Source organism: Triturus cristatus, chromosome 1_2 (assembly GCF_964204655.1).
Source record: "Triturus cristatus chromosome 1_2, aTriCri1.1, whole genome shotgun sequence".
Classification (NCBI taxonomy): domain Eukaryota; kingdom Metazoa; phylum Chordata; class Amphibia; order Caudata; family Salamandridae; genus Triturus; species Triturus cristatus.
This window is the reverse complement of record NC_140580.1, coordinates 281,365,252-281,377,388: the sequence shown is the minus strand read 5'-3', so window position 1 is coordinate 281,377,388 and position 12,137 is coordinate 281,365,252. Positions and strand designations below refer to the sequence as shown.

General features: G+C 41.5%; 1 protein-coding gene across 5 annotated transcripts in view; it reads right to left on the bottom strand.

The window, feature by feature from the left end:
* The window catches only part of LOC146867161 (polyunsaturated fatty acid 5-lipoxygenase-like), a 1,030,548-nt gene that overhangs the window by 83,317 nt on the left and 935,094 nt on the right, over positions 1-12,137 (bottom strand). The window lies entirely within an intron of this gene.

Sequence of the window (12,137 nt, the reverse complement as noted above, 5' to 3'; positions counted from 1 at the left end):
AAAGGTACTGTTAAATACTAAAAGCCACAAAATATAATTTGATAGAAAATTCTAAAGAGAAAGTCAAGAAAATCAGTTCTGGGCTGGACAATAATCCTTTAACTCATTTGTGTTGAAGTTGGTTAAATATAAACCAAATGCTCCTAAAAGCAACAACAAAAAGTCCATTGGAGTTAGACATCGCCGGTAGGGAAGGAAAGCAAGATGGCGGCAGGCTAGGCTGCTGTAACAGCTCCATAGTGTGTTCCTGTGAGCTCCCCCCCTAGAGCAAGCACTAACTTCCACTGATAATGCCCCGAGAATTATCCTATCAATGCTAAACCTGCTGCTTAAAACCACAGAAGATAAGATTAAGAATGGTGCTAATATTTTAAACGGAGAAGACCTACGACAAGAGGTAGCCCTTACCTGTTGGCGGATCTGGCAATCGTTGAGCCTCGCTTGCGATACTGGGTGCGAGCGCGGATGAAGGGAGATAAAGACGAAAGGGGCTCTGCCAGTGACACGGGCTAAAACAGCCAAAAATCCTACAGTGTAGAGGCCACTTTTGAGGGATGTTGCTGTAACGCCTGAGAAGCCCCGGTCAGCTGATAATGGGGGCATGACGGAGCGAGGTGAAGGAGCGACTCAAGCTCCTGGCCGGCGGGGTCAAAATTTGACCCGGAAAGACCTTCTGGGGAAAAAGACACCCCAGCAGCGCCTGGCCGGCCTGACTATTGCGGAGATGTTCGCCGGATCGAAGGGCTCTGGAAAACAATCGGGGCGGAAGAAGGTGACAGCCCAACAAGGCTCCGGAGACTTTCTAGTGGCCAGATTTGGACAGGTTACGGAGGATATGGGAGGTGATGTTTTGATACTGCCTACTGCACCCGAGACACTTGATGTTTCCGATGTACCAAATGTAACTAGCCCCGCAAACTCTGGCCTAGCAGAGGATGCTGAGACTGTTCTGGCTTGGGGAGAGATTCCGCTGCGACTCTACGAAGGGGGAAGAAAGCAGCAACACAGTTAGTCCAAACTAAGCAAGGGGAGCAAGATCTTAACAGGGATTTCACCCTCTAGCTTGCTAGTGGGAGATATAACTAAGTCCCCCTTTAATGCGGATTGGTGCCCTCAGCAACGTTGGATGCAATCTTACAATCAGTCATGGCCCATCGGGAGGAGGCTAGACGAGATAGCAGGTGATCTCAAGCCGCTATTCGTAAAATTCAATGCTCAGTTTGCAAAATCTCCAAAACATGCAGGGAAATTTCGGATCGTCTAACTGATCTTAAAACAAGAACTGGCATTATGGAGACTGAAATGGTATCAACACAGCTGCAAACTACATCACATGAAGCTAGACTCATAGATGTGCAGCGGAAACTCGAAGAGCAAGAAAACCGTCAACGAAGAAACAATCTGCGTTTTTTGGGCATCCCTGAAAATAAAGAGGGTACGGATATCCAACGCTATATGGTCGATCTCTTAGCCAAGGCATTCCCCGAGGTTGAAGGTTGGAACTGGGCCCAAGAAATCCAACGAGCACACCGGGTCCTTTTGGTGATGAACAGCAAACAGGTGCAGACATCAGACCTCGAGCAGTCCTTGTGTTTTTTGGCAATTATCTCCTTTGTCAGATTATCTTCGAGAAAGCCAGACCTGATCATAAATGTCGGCTGGATGATGTCGAGTTTTTCACAAGACCTTACTTCTGTCATGTGACGGTCGAAAGGCGTTGGAGGCTACGACAGATGATAAACTCTTTTCAGGAAAGGGGGGCCCAGGCGTACCTCTTGAACCCAGCAAAACTAAAAGTTATAATTGGGGATAGTGCCCGCTACTTCACGTCAGAAATTAAAGCGAAAGAGTTTTTGGATGAACTAAACAAGAAAGGCTAAGAAGGTTGATTCTATACAGGCTTCTGAAATTGACTACGAGACTGATAAGGGATCTCCTTTTTTCTTCCCTTTAACTATTACCGATATTGATAAACTTTGCTTGTTTTTTTTTTAATTAGTTCGCACTGATATGGGTGATGGTGCGCAGTAGGATGGTGGATGCTACCACATAGGAGTGTGGGGTAAAGCATATATGATATTTTAATAAGGGAAGTATGGTTAAATTTGGATGTATTATGGGGGAAGAAATGGGGGGGGGGGACTCACGGATCATGCTAAGAGCTGTACCATTTGACCTAGACCACTGGTCTAGCAGCTTTCAAGGGTGGGGTGAAGAGTGGGAGAAGCGGGAGGGGAGTCAGGGGAGGTGGGCAGAAGGCTGGGTGGGCTGGGATTGGGAGGAAAAGGAAGAAAAGCCGTCTGAGGTGCATCACAATGAGGGAATTCAGTAACAAAGGAAACAAAGGAAAGGAAAGAATGGATAAAAAATGGAATGGTAGGCTAAGCAGATGGTTCAGTTTAGGAGAAGGGTATGAATAAATTACGGATTTGTTCAGTTAAGGTGGCAGGCCTGAATGACAGAACAAAAAGAGCTAAGATATTCGAGATCTTGCGCTTTATTAATCCTGAAATTAGTTGTCTACAGGAGACTCACATTCCATGGAATAATAGGGGTGTCCTTCAGGTAACAGGATATGACTCAGCAGTCTGCTCCACACAGACCTCCATGATTAGGGGAGTAGCAATTGTTATCAAACGGCAAGCGACGATTACTAAACGCACTCTGGCAGATAAATGGGGTCGATGGGCAATTGCTTCTTTAAACACAGGGATGATGATTGTGGTAATATATGCTTCCAATCGGGACGATTCCGAGATCTGGGAAGAGTTAGAGATGGAGTTGGCAGCATGGCCAACACCCCTAATAATATGTGAAGACTTTAATATCCATTTTGGGATCTCAAGTGAGACTGGAATGAAGTATAAGGGGAGGAAACCCCAGGTTAACCGGGCCATAAATAACTTTAAATCCAGCCATGGTCTGGTAGAGGTCTGGGCAGCCAATCACAATTTGGATCCCGGGCATACATATTTTTCATGCCCCCATCAAAAGTATGTTCGTCTAGATAATTTTTTGGTTTCAGCAAGTATTCTGGGGGGGGGTTGAGATAACAAAGATGCCTCAAATCTTTTCAGACCACAACCCACTTTTACTTGAAGTAACGGGTCAAGGCTCAGTAAGGGAACTCCGATCATGGTCTTTTGATAGGAAGTTGTTAGCAGACAAGGATTTTATTAAATATATTCAAAATTGGTCTAGAGAATTTTTTTCAATTCATCGATATAGTGCTTCTCGTACGATTGTGTGGGATACATATAAAGGGTGCTTAAGGGGGGAAATAATAAGCTATGTAGGCCAGCAACGGAAGCTGAGGAGGAGTCAGATTACTTCCCTTTTGACCTGGCTAGCTCAGCTAGAGACAGAACACATCAAGCTGCTACATTTGGGATAAACAGATAGATTAAGTGTGGTTAAAGATCAGGTAATCATTACTAAAACAGAGCTAAATAGCTTTTTTCACGTACAAGTTGCTCAGGCGTATCAAGCACATTGCAGAGAGTTATATGAGTATGGGGAAAAGACGGGTAGGTGTTTGGCCCTTAGGACTAGGCAAAAGGTCTCTCGCAATAATATAATGGAAATTAAAAACGCAGAGGGGGAGGTGGAAACTAACTCTGATAAAATAATGGGGGTTTTTGAACAGTTCTATAATAACCTGTATCAGGCAGACCCTAGATATAATCAACTAGATCCCATAGAGGAGCACCCACAGTTTAGCAGATTAGATCACGCTATATGTTCTGAGTCGGAAAAAGAGTTCATTCTGGAAGAAACTGTGTCGGCCTTATACTCCCTCTCTTCCGGGTAGGCCGCAGGCCCCGACAAGTTCCCAGTAGCGCTATATAAAATACTCCAAGCCGATCTGGCTATGCTACTCCATGATCTGTTTTTAGATGTTCAATATCGAGGACTTCCTCCCAAATCTTGGCAGGAAACCGACATAATAATATTTCATAAAAAGGGGAAAACAAGTACACTGCCTGGTTCGTACCGCCCCATTTTATTGATAAACTCCGATGCGAAGGTGTATTCTAAAATTTGAGCGGCTCGGCTTCAGAGGGTCATAGCCAGTTTGGTCTCGTCATGGCAACATGGCTTTGTACCCGGCAGGGGAACTACGGACCATATTCGACGGGTGGTTTCTCTGCTGGATATAGCAGAGACTAGAGGGGATAGACTGGCTGTAATCCTCTTGGACGCCGAGAAAGCCTTCGACAGAGTGACATGGCAATATTTGTGGGGAGCCTTAGTGGGGAGAGGGTTTAGCCCCCAAATAATTACTGCCATTCAGGCGATGTATCATAAACCTTTTGCAAGACTACAGGTGATGGGGAAGACATCAGACCCAATAGTGGTGGCAAGAGGCACTAGACAAGGATGTCCGTGCTCCCCTATCCTCTTCGCCATATATTTTGATCCATTCATGAATCAGATAATTCACAACTCAGCAATTGAACCTTTTAAAACAAATGGCTACGAGACAAAGGTACTCGCCTACGCGGACGATATTGCTGTAGTTACTCCGAACCCAATAACGGCAATATTAGAACTCGAGAGCATAGCAGCAAAAATTTGGGAGCAGGTCAGGCTATTGTTTGAACAAGGGAAAGACTCTAATAATTAGCAAATAACAATGCAATTTAAGGGATCAGCGATGGACAGATACAACAACATATCTAAGGGTAAAGATAGGCCCAGACCTAGATGTATTGTGGGCAAAGAACCTTGATTTAGTGTTGGATGAGGTTTCCCCAGATCTCCGACGGTTGGAAAAGCTGCACTTATCGATAGTGGGGAGAGTAAATGTTTTAAAAATGAAGATTTTTCCCAGAATCTTATACCTATTCCGCTCTCTCCCCTTAGAACTACCCAGTAATACATTCCAGAGAATGAACTCTATTTTTTCAAACTTTATATGGAGTTATCAAAAGGTGGGCGGAATTTGCGAAATTCACTTTTGCAAATTATCGCGAAAATGTTAAAAATCTCCTCAAACACGCGGAAATATCGCGAAGATGCAGAAGTTTTTTTCCCGCCCGTTCGCGGTATTTTCTGCATGGTCGCGGCTCGCCAACTTACCCATGCGGTTGCTCACGGGAGCGGCCATCTTGTTTTCACTTGTCTCGCGGTGCATGATCGCGAGAAGAAAGACGTGATCGCACGATGAATGACGTTACTGCGGGCGCGAACTGTCGCAAGACAGCGCAAATGGCTACCAACAATCCAACATCTCGTGGAGAACGCGACCGGATCGGGAAAAATTGTCGGCGAACGCAGGGATTCAGGCAAGGCGATCGCGCGCACGCGAGAATGTATTACTTTACAGCGCGAGCAAGCAAAAAATTTCTGGTGAAATGCGGATTGCGGAAATTTCGACATTTTCGCGCTCTCCGCGGAACGCGAAAATGTCAAATTATCGCAATTTCCGCAAGCAGAGCGGAATTTTAGCCCAGGCCTAATTAAAATCGCTAACCCTTCCGCGCGAGAGAGGTGGCTGGGCGGCTCCAAACTTTCTTTTTTAATACTGGGTAGTTTGTCTGCAACAAATGGGTTCTTTGCTTGGGGCAGATAGCTCTACAAGGGAGGTCAGCTTACCATCGATATATTATCTGGCTATTGGGAGGGAAGCAACAGGACTCTTTTTATGACAAATTGAGTCCAGTGTTGGAAAGCAGCTAGGAGGGTATGGGTTAAAGTAAGTTCAATTATGAAAATCCCCAAATGCAGTAGCTATACTTCCTCATGGGGTTCTTTGTTCTTTCCTGTGGAAATATCCGGTACTATGTCTAGAACTTGGGAACAGACTGGTATACATCAGCTGGCAAACTTATCATTCCCGGAATTAGCGCAAAAATTTGAGATCAATAGCAGATCGTATTTTATATATATTCAAATAAGGGGATGGCTAAAAAATGTAGCTGCAAAACGGGATACTTTTCGATTAATACCCCTAATGGATAGGTGTATCGGGGGGATGGGCAGATTGGGGATTATTATAATATGCTGATGGAAACATTACCGGATGATTTATGTAAAACTGAGACAAGATGGGCATCAAAAATTGGGGATAATGATATAGACTTAGATATGTCATTAGAATTAGGGAAAAATATCTTTTTGGAGGCAAACCTTAAAGCACAACATTATAAAATCATATTCAATTTATACTATATACCAGCCAAACTCTTTAGCTGGGGGAAACGAGAATCAAATCAATGCCTTAGATGTTAGCATACCCAAGCCGATGCTATCCATATGTTTTACGCATGTACATCTTTGACTGTATTGAAAAAGGGAATAGAGAAATTCTGGGAAAACTCAGTCAATCAGGCAATTAATATTAGCGTGTCACTAATGTTATTTGGATACGATAGCTGAATGGTACTATCATCGGCACACCGGGACTTTGTGTTTGTTACAATGGCGGTAGCAAGATTACTAATTGCTACTGCTTGGAAGGATTCGGAACCCCCAGTATTTACAGCCTGGCTATATCCTTTACTGAGTATATATAATCTCGAACACAAGGGCCACCGAGCTAAAGTGAAAGGGGGTAAGATTTGTGCACGGATGTCAGACTGGCTTGAAGGAAACCAAGGGGAACTGACAAGCGGGATAGGATTGGGGTAAATAATGCTTGCTGATTTTTGCTATGTATATCTTCTTGTTTTTTCATTTTCATTCTTTGTAGTGATTTGTGAGAATCTCAAGGGTATATAATTATGAATTTAGGAAATGTAATTATACTTTCTGTATGTTTTTAAGATGTACCTGACGGCATAAAAGTTTAAAAATAAAAATGGAGTTAGAAATCGCCAAATGACTTGCTAAGCATTTCCGAATAGGACGCATCGGAAGGTGAAGAGTAACAAAAATCTTATCAACAATGTCTAAGGGCAGGAACAGATCAATATTATGAGTAAAGGGTCTTCATATGCCTATGGCATTCATAAGGGCCAGTGGGGCTGAGGGAATGAGGGTTAACTTGCGAAACATTTCTCTGGTGATGTTTGCAAGGTTTTTGATATTTATGATGACACTTCAGACTGAGGTTGAACTCTGGAGACATTCACTATTCATTATTCAATTTCAATTTTTATTATGATTTGGAACTCCAAGGAGTTCCCCATAAGATATACAGAGAAAGCTCCAAAACAAGAAATCATACAGTTCATAATAGCAAAGTAAAATACGCTCTGGAACCTAACAATTAGAAATCTCATTATACAGTGCAAAATTCATAGCAGCAATAATCAAAAATAAAACACACTCCACATATAGTAAAATTCCATGACGTATAAAGTGTAAGTGTGCCAGATAACGTATATGGGGACAGTTGCTCAAATCAATTACAGTACAGTGCAAGGCCAGTGCAAGTGGCTTTAAATCGTTTAAATACTCTAACAGCTTCAACAGTACAATTCATAATGCCCTGAGATTCTACTTATAATGTGCAAATATTGAACATACCGGCTCTAAACACGATGGAATAACCCTCTAGAAAAAATATTTAAAAATTGTTTTAAATAGCTAACATTTTAAAAACATGCTGATTTAGAGGTAGTGGACAAAAGATAATTACAGGCCTCCAACACCACAGTGATGTTATACTTTAGAAACACTGGTGTTAAAAATCAACATTGTAATGGCTGTAATGGGGGACAGATAAATAACACAGGATTTAAATCCTGCACCAAGTTTCCAAACAGGTCGCAAAGTCTACCCTCCCTGGCTAATCCCTCCCATGCTCCTGTTATAATTCGCATGGGGAGCAAATTCAGCCTTAGTAACAGGATAGTTCTATGCACTCCATGGGGAAGATTCCATGCGACATAAGGTTGAGGTTGTTTACACATACTACTCCCCACTATTGTGTCTTTCCTAAAATGCCTTAAACACAGTACAGTATCTCTTTTCTGATTGACTTCATAAATAGTTTTTTTGATTAGAGTGCTCAAGACCTGCTTGGAAGAGGGTATGCTCCACTTTGCCCAATTTCAAACATGTTGAAGGCTTTCTCATAATTTCTAAAGACAATGCTTTTTTCCTTCAGGCAAGAAAAGATTTCCTGTTTTAGGGCAGCCCATAAAGAATTCACATCACTATTCAGTAAGGCATTACCCCACCATAGGCTTGCTGGCATTGCAAACACAGGTTGAAAGGAGCCCGAATTCGAGCCGAAGGGTCGCTGGAGTGGCTGCACGATTCAGGTTACAAATTTAGTGCCAAATGCGCGCTTCCACCTTCTCAAAAAAATCCCAGTGCTGTTCATCCACTGATTCGCAAGCGTAACTCAGTGAAGGCAGAATTTTTTTAGTTTGTAAACCGATGAAACATGTGCAAGATGTCTTTGCCCACAGCATTTATTTAGACTGCCAATTGCAGAGGCCTGAGATATTGCCTTACTTCTGCATTGCTAGAGCAGTAACTTGAAAAAATTCTACATAAATACTGGTACAACTTCATTGCATCTAGCTTATCTTTCCCCAAACATCAGTGCATATTTTTCCTAACCTGCATCCCCGGGACCTAAATACCATGATTTCACTTTTGGGGATATGGGGATTTGGATATATATATATATATATATATATATATATATATATATATATATATATATATATATATATATATATATATATATATATATATATATATATATATATATATATATATATATATATATATATATATATATATATATATATATATATATATATTTCAGAGGGCACTCAGCAGCGTTTAACCATCAGGCATAATGCAGTTCGTCTCCCTGCTCCAACTTTCATTGTTCTTGCCAACGCGTTTCAAGGCTGCAAGGCCTCTTCTTCGTGGGCTGCTGGAACATTCATTAACGGCTCACACTAATTCATTTCCGGCATTATTTATTTCTTTCATGGCCCCCAGTGGGCGTCTGCTTCGTGCAATCATCCTACTGCATGATGGGACATAGAGTCCGTGGTGTGAGCTAAAAGTTTCACTTTAGTAAGTTCAATGTTCGTTCCTTATTTACAAAGCAATTATTTATACCTTGGTAGGCATCGGAGCAAGAATATATATATATGTATATCTGCGTAATGACCTAGCTCGTTAGGATTGAATTGAACAGGATGGCGTCAGCACAAATTTATTGTTCCTAACTTCATGGGTTCCTTTTACAGTGCACCACCCTACTAGGCAAGCCATTGATATAGAGAAAAAAGGAGATGTGCAGGAATCTTTATGGCGGCCAATTTCCTCCACAGCATTCCTCGGGCAACCCAGTCGAACACCTTGTAGAAATCTATAAAGGCAGCATACAAGCCCATATCCTTGCCTATTGGATATTTTTCAATCAAAGTTTGCAGGGCAGCAATGGTATCTAAGGTACCACTATGCTTAGGAAAACCCACTTGCTCTGCGGGTACAAGATCATTACCCAAGGCCCAGTCCGGAAAGTGAAAAAGTATACTCATAGCAAACAGTTTACTGATGGCATCTAATAATGTGATCTGCCTGAAACTGGCAGGAGAGGTTTTAGGAACTTTTAATATAATGGTACCACTATGCTTCCTTTCCAAGAGGACGGAATAGTCCTGTTTGCATAGCTGTAATGAAACACTGGATAGAAAAAAGAGCCCATGCAAAGCTATCTTGTTTAATAATGGCTATCAGTAGATCGTCCGGGTCCATCGCACCAGAATACCTTGCTCCTTTAAAGAAGCACTCTATCTCCTTACAGGAAGGAGGGCCATAAACATTACCCAAGGGAGACTTGCTGATTGACTCCAAATTAAACCCAGCCCTAGAATGTTATGCACATAACTGTGAGATATATTGGATCCATTCAGCATCGGATATTAAAATAGCTTCAGCATTAATTCTACAGTCACAGTATTCGGCTGTTAGAGCCTAATATTTACGTGAGTCACTGGAATGTGCAACCTCTCTCAGTTTAATCTATTTTAGATCCTCTACTCCTCTACGTTCGGATGCCTTCAATCTCACACTTACATGCTTCAGTCTATTGATTTCCCTTTGCCTTATCAATGATGACTGCTTCAATTGGTCCCTTACTAAGGAATTCAGCTCCTGATTTAACTTTTGTACCTCCCGGGAGGTGGCCAACGAGTGGTTAGTACCATCAGCTTGTTTCTTACTTCCACATGATATTAATAAAGCCAAATGCTTCTCAAACTAAACAGTGGGATGTTCCTGTATGGGACCAGAGCTTGCATTTTTAACAAGCCTCACGATCCCGAAGCATATCAAATGTTTATTAGACTGAAAGGTATGTCCATTTGTTTTATTATACACAGTATTATCATCTCTAGGATTCCAGAGCTCAAGCATCTTGAGTTCCAAATTGATATCCACTGATAAAATGCTGTGGTCACTCAAACTCGTCTTCAGTACCTTCAACTGTGTACATGCTCCAAAGAATTGATAACATGATGTAATCAATTAGTGACTGCCCCCGGGAGGGAATGAAAAGTAAGGGAAGCTGGGGAGTCCTCTTGAAATCTCCCATTTTAAATAACAAGATCATTAGTTCTCAGACAATTCAAAAAACTCAACCCTCGCCTATCTGATCTAATTTGACCGGGAAAAGTTGTTTCCGGGAATGTCAATACGTCTTACAACTTTCGGTTACCAAAAGCCAAAGCGGAACAATTAGAGATTTTTGCGTGAAATCTCCCGCCATAATTATCAATGTGCATTCTTCTGAAGAACTCATTTTATGCACTCACAGAATCCTACCCTCTAAGGTTTGTGTTGTTTAAAATGTCCAGATGAAGTGAGCCTAATGAATGAATGAATGAATGAATGAATGAATGAGAGATTTATAAAACGCATATTTGTGCCCAGGGGCATTTTCGCGCTATAAGGGACGGGTACAGCTCCAAAAATGGTAGTCCTTGCAGATACTCTAATATCCCCTAATCCTGAGAGAAGAGCCAGGTTCTCAAGGACTTTCTAAAAATAGATAGCGAGGGAGCAGCTTTGAGTTCTAAAGGTAGGCTATTCCAGATCAGAGCTGAAGGTGAAGAATGGACAATGTCTGGATACGTTAGGCGCTGTGACACCATTCTCGTACAAACGTTTGGAGTAACATAAAGGAGGATTCTGGGAATATGGTGCTGTACTCTAGTGTTTGGCAATAACCAAAAATATGTCATGCAGTTTCTCTTACTTCATTGGTTTAGGACAGGGATGCTCAAAGTATGGCCGGGGGGGGGGGGGGGCTATGGGGGGGGGTCATCATGCGGCCCTTCTTACCTAACATGTACGATTCCCATCCCACCCTGAGAACAATGCCAATAACGAGCTAGGAGGCAAGTCAATTGTTATGTGCACCCTTTGGGTAGCCTATGTTGCTACTAAACATAAACAATATTATAGTTTATTAAATTCAACTCAGGAAACGTGTACAGTGCACATCATGAAGCCATGTATTTTGAGGTCCACTTATGTGTGATAAAGAAGGAAGGAAATTGAAATAAAACAATTGCCCAAGATCACACAATTTGGGCAAGGGGGGAAGCCGGGATTCATTCCAGGTTTTTTGGATCCACATTGTGCAATTCAAATTAGCCACTAATCATTTCAAATCAAATTAAAAAATACTTTATTTAGACAATGAAGTCTGTCAAAGTGCATTAATTTCAGATAAAATCAAAATGATAGCTATTGCCACGGTTTTTCGTAAGTGTCAATAATTTACCAGGTAACCCATAGTTCGTCCACAGGTTTACTCAGTGGTAAAAGTTTTTAAAATACAATTTGATAAACAACTACTATCTTAAAAAGTTAGTCTTTGGGTAAAAACGCAGTGCTATCGGTCTATTTGAGGGTAATATTTTAAGGCTACTAAGATTCAAAGTTCCTTCCCTTCTTCATTTTGGGGTTCTGAATGTATTCTTAGTTGCTTCTCCGCACTCCCCAAAAATGTTACCAGTTTGGTGATCACTTGCAGCTTCTCATTATTCAAGTCAAGTCAAATAAACTTTATTTCGGAGAATATCTCCATAAAAGATGCATAGAATTATATTATTATAAAAATATTTTAAAACATGCATAAAATTAGTTAAAAAGTGGTTTAAAATATTTAAAACATTTAGAAGACCAGGACATCTACATGGCCGCTCGTTACA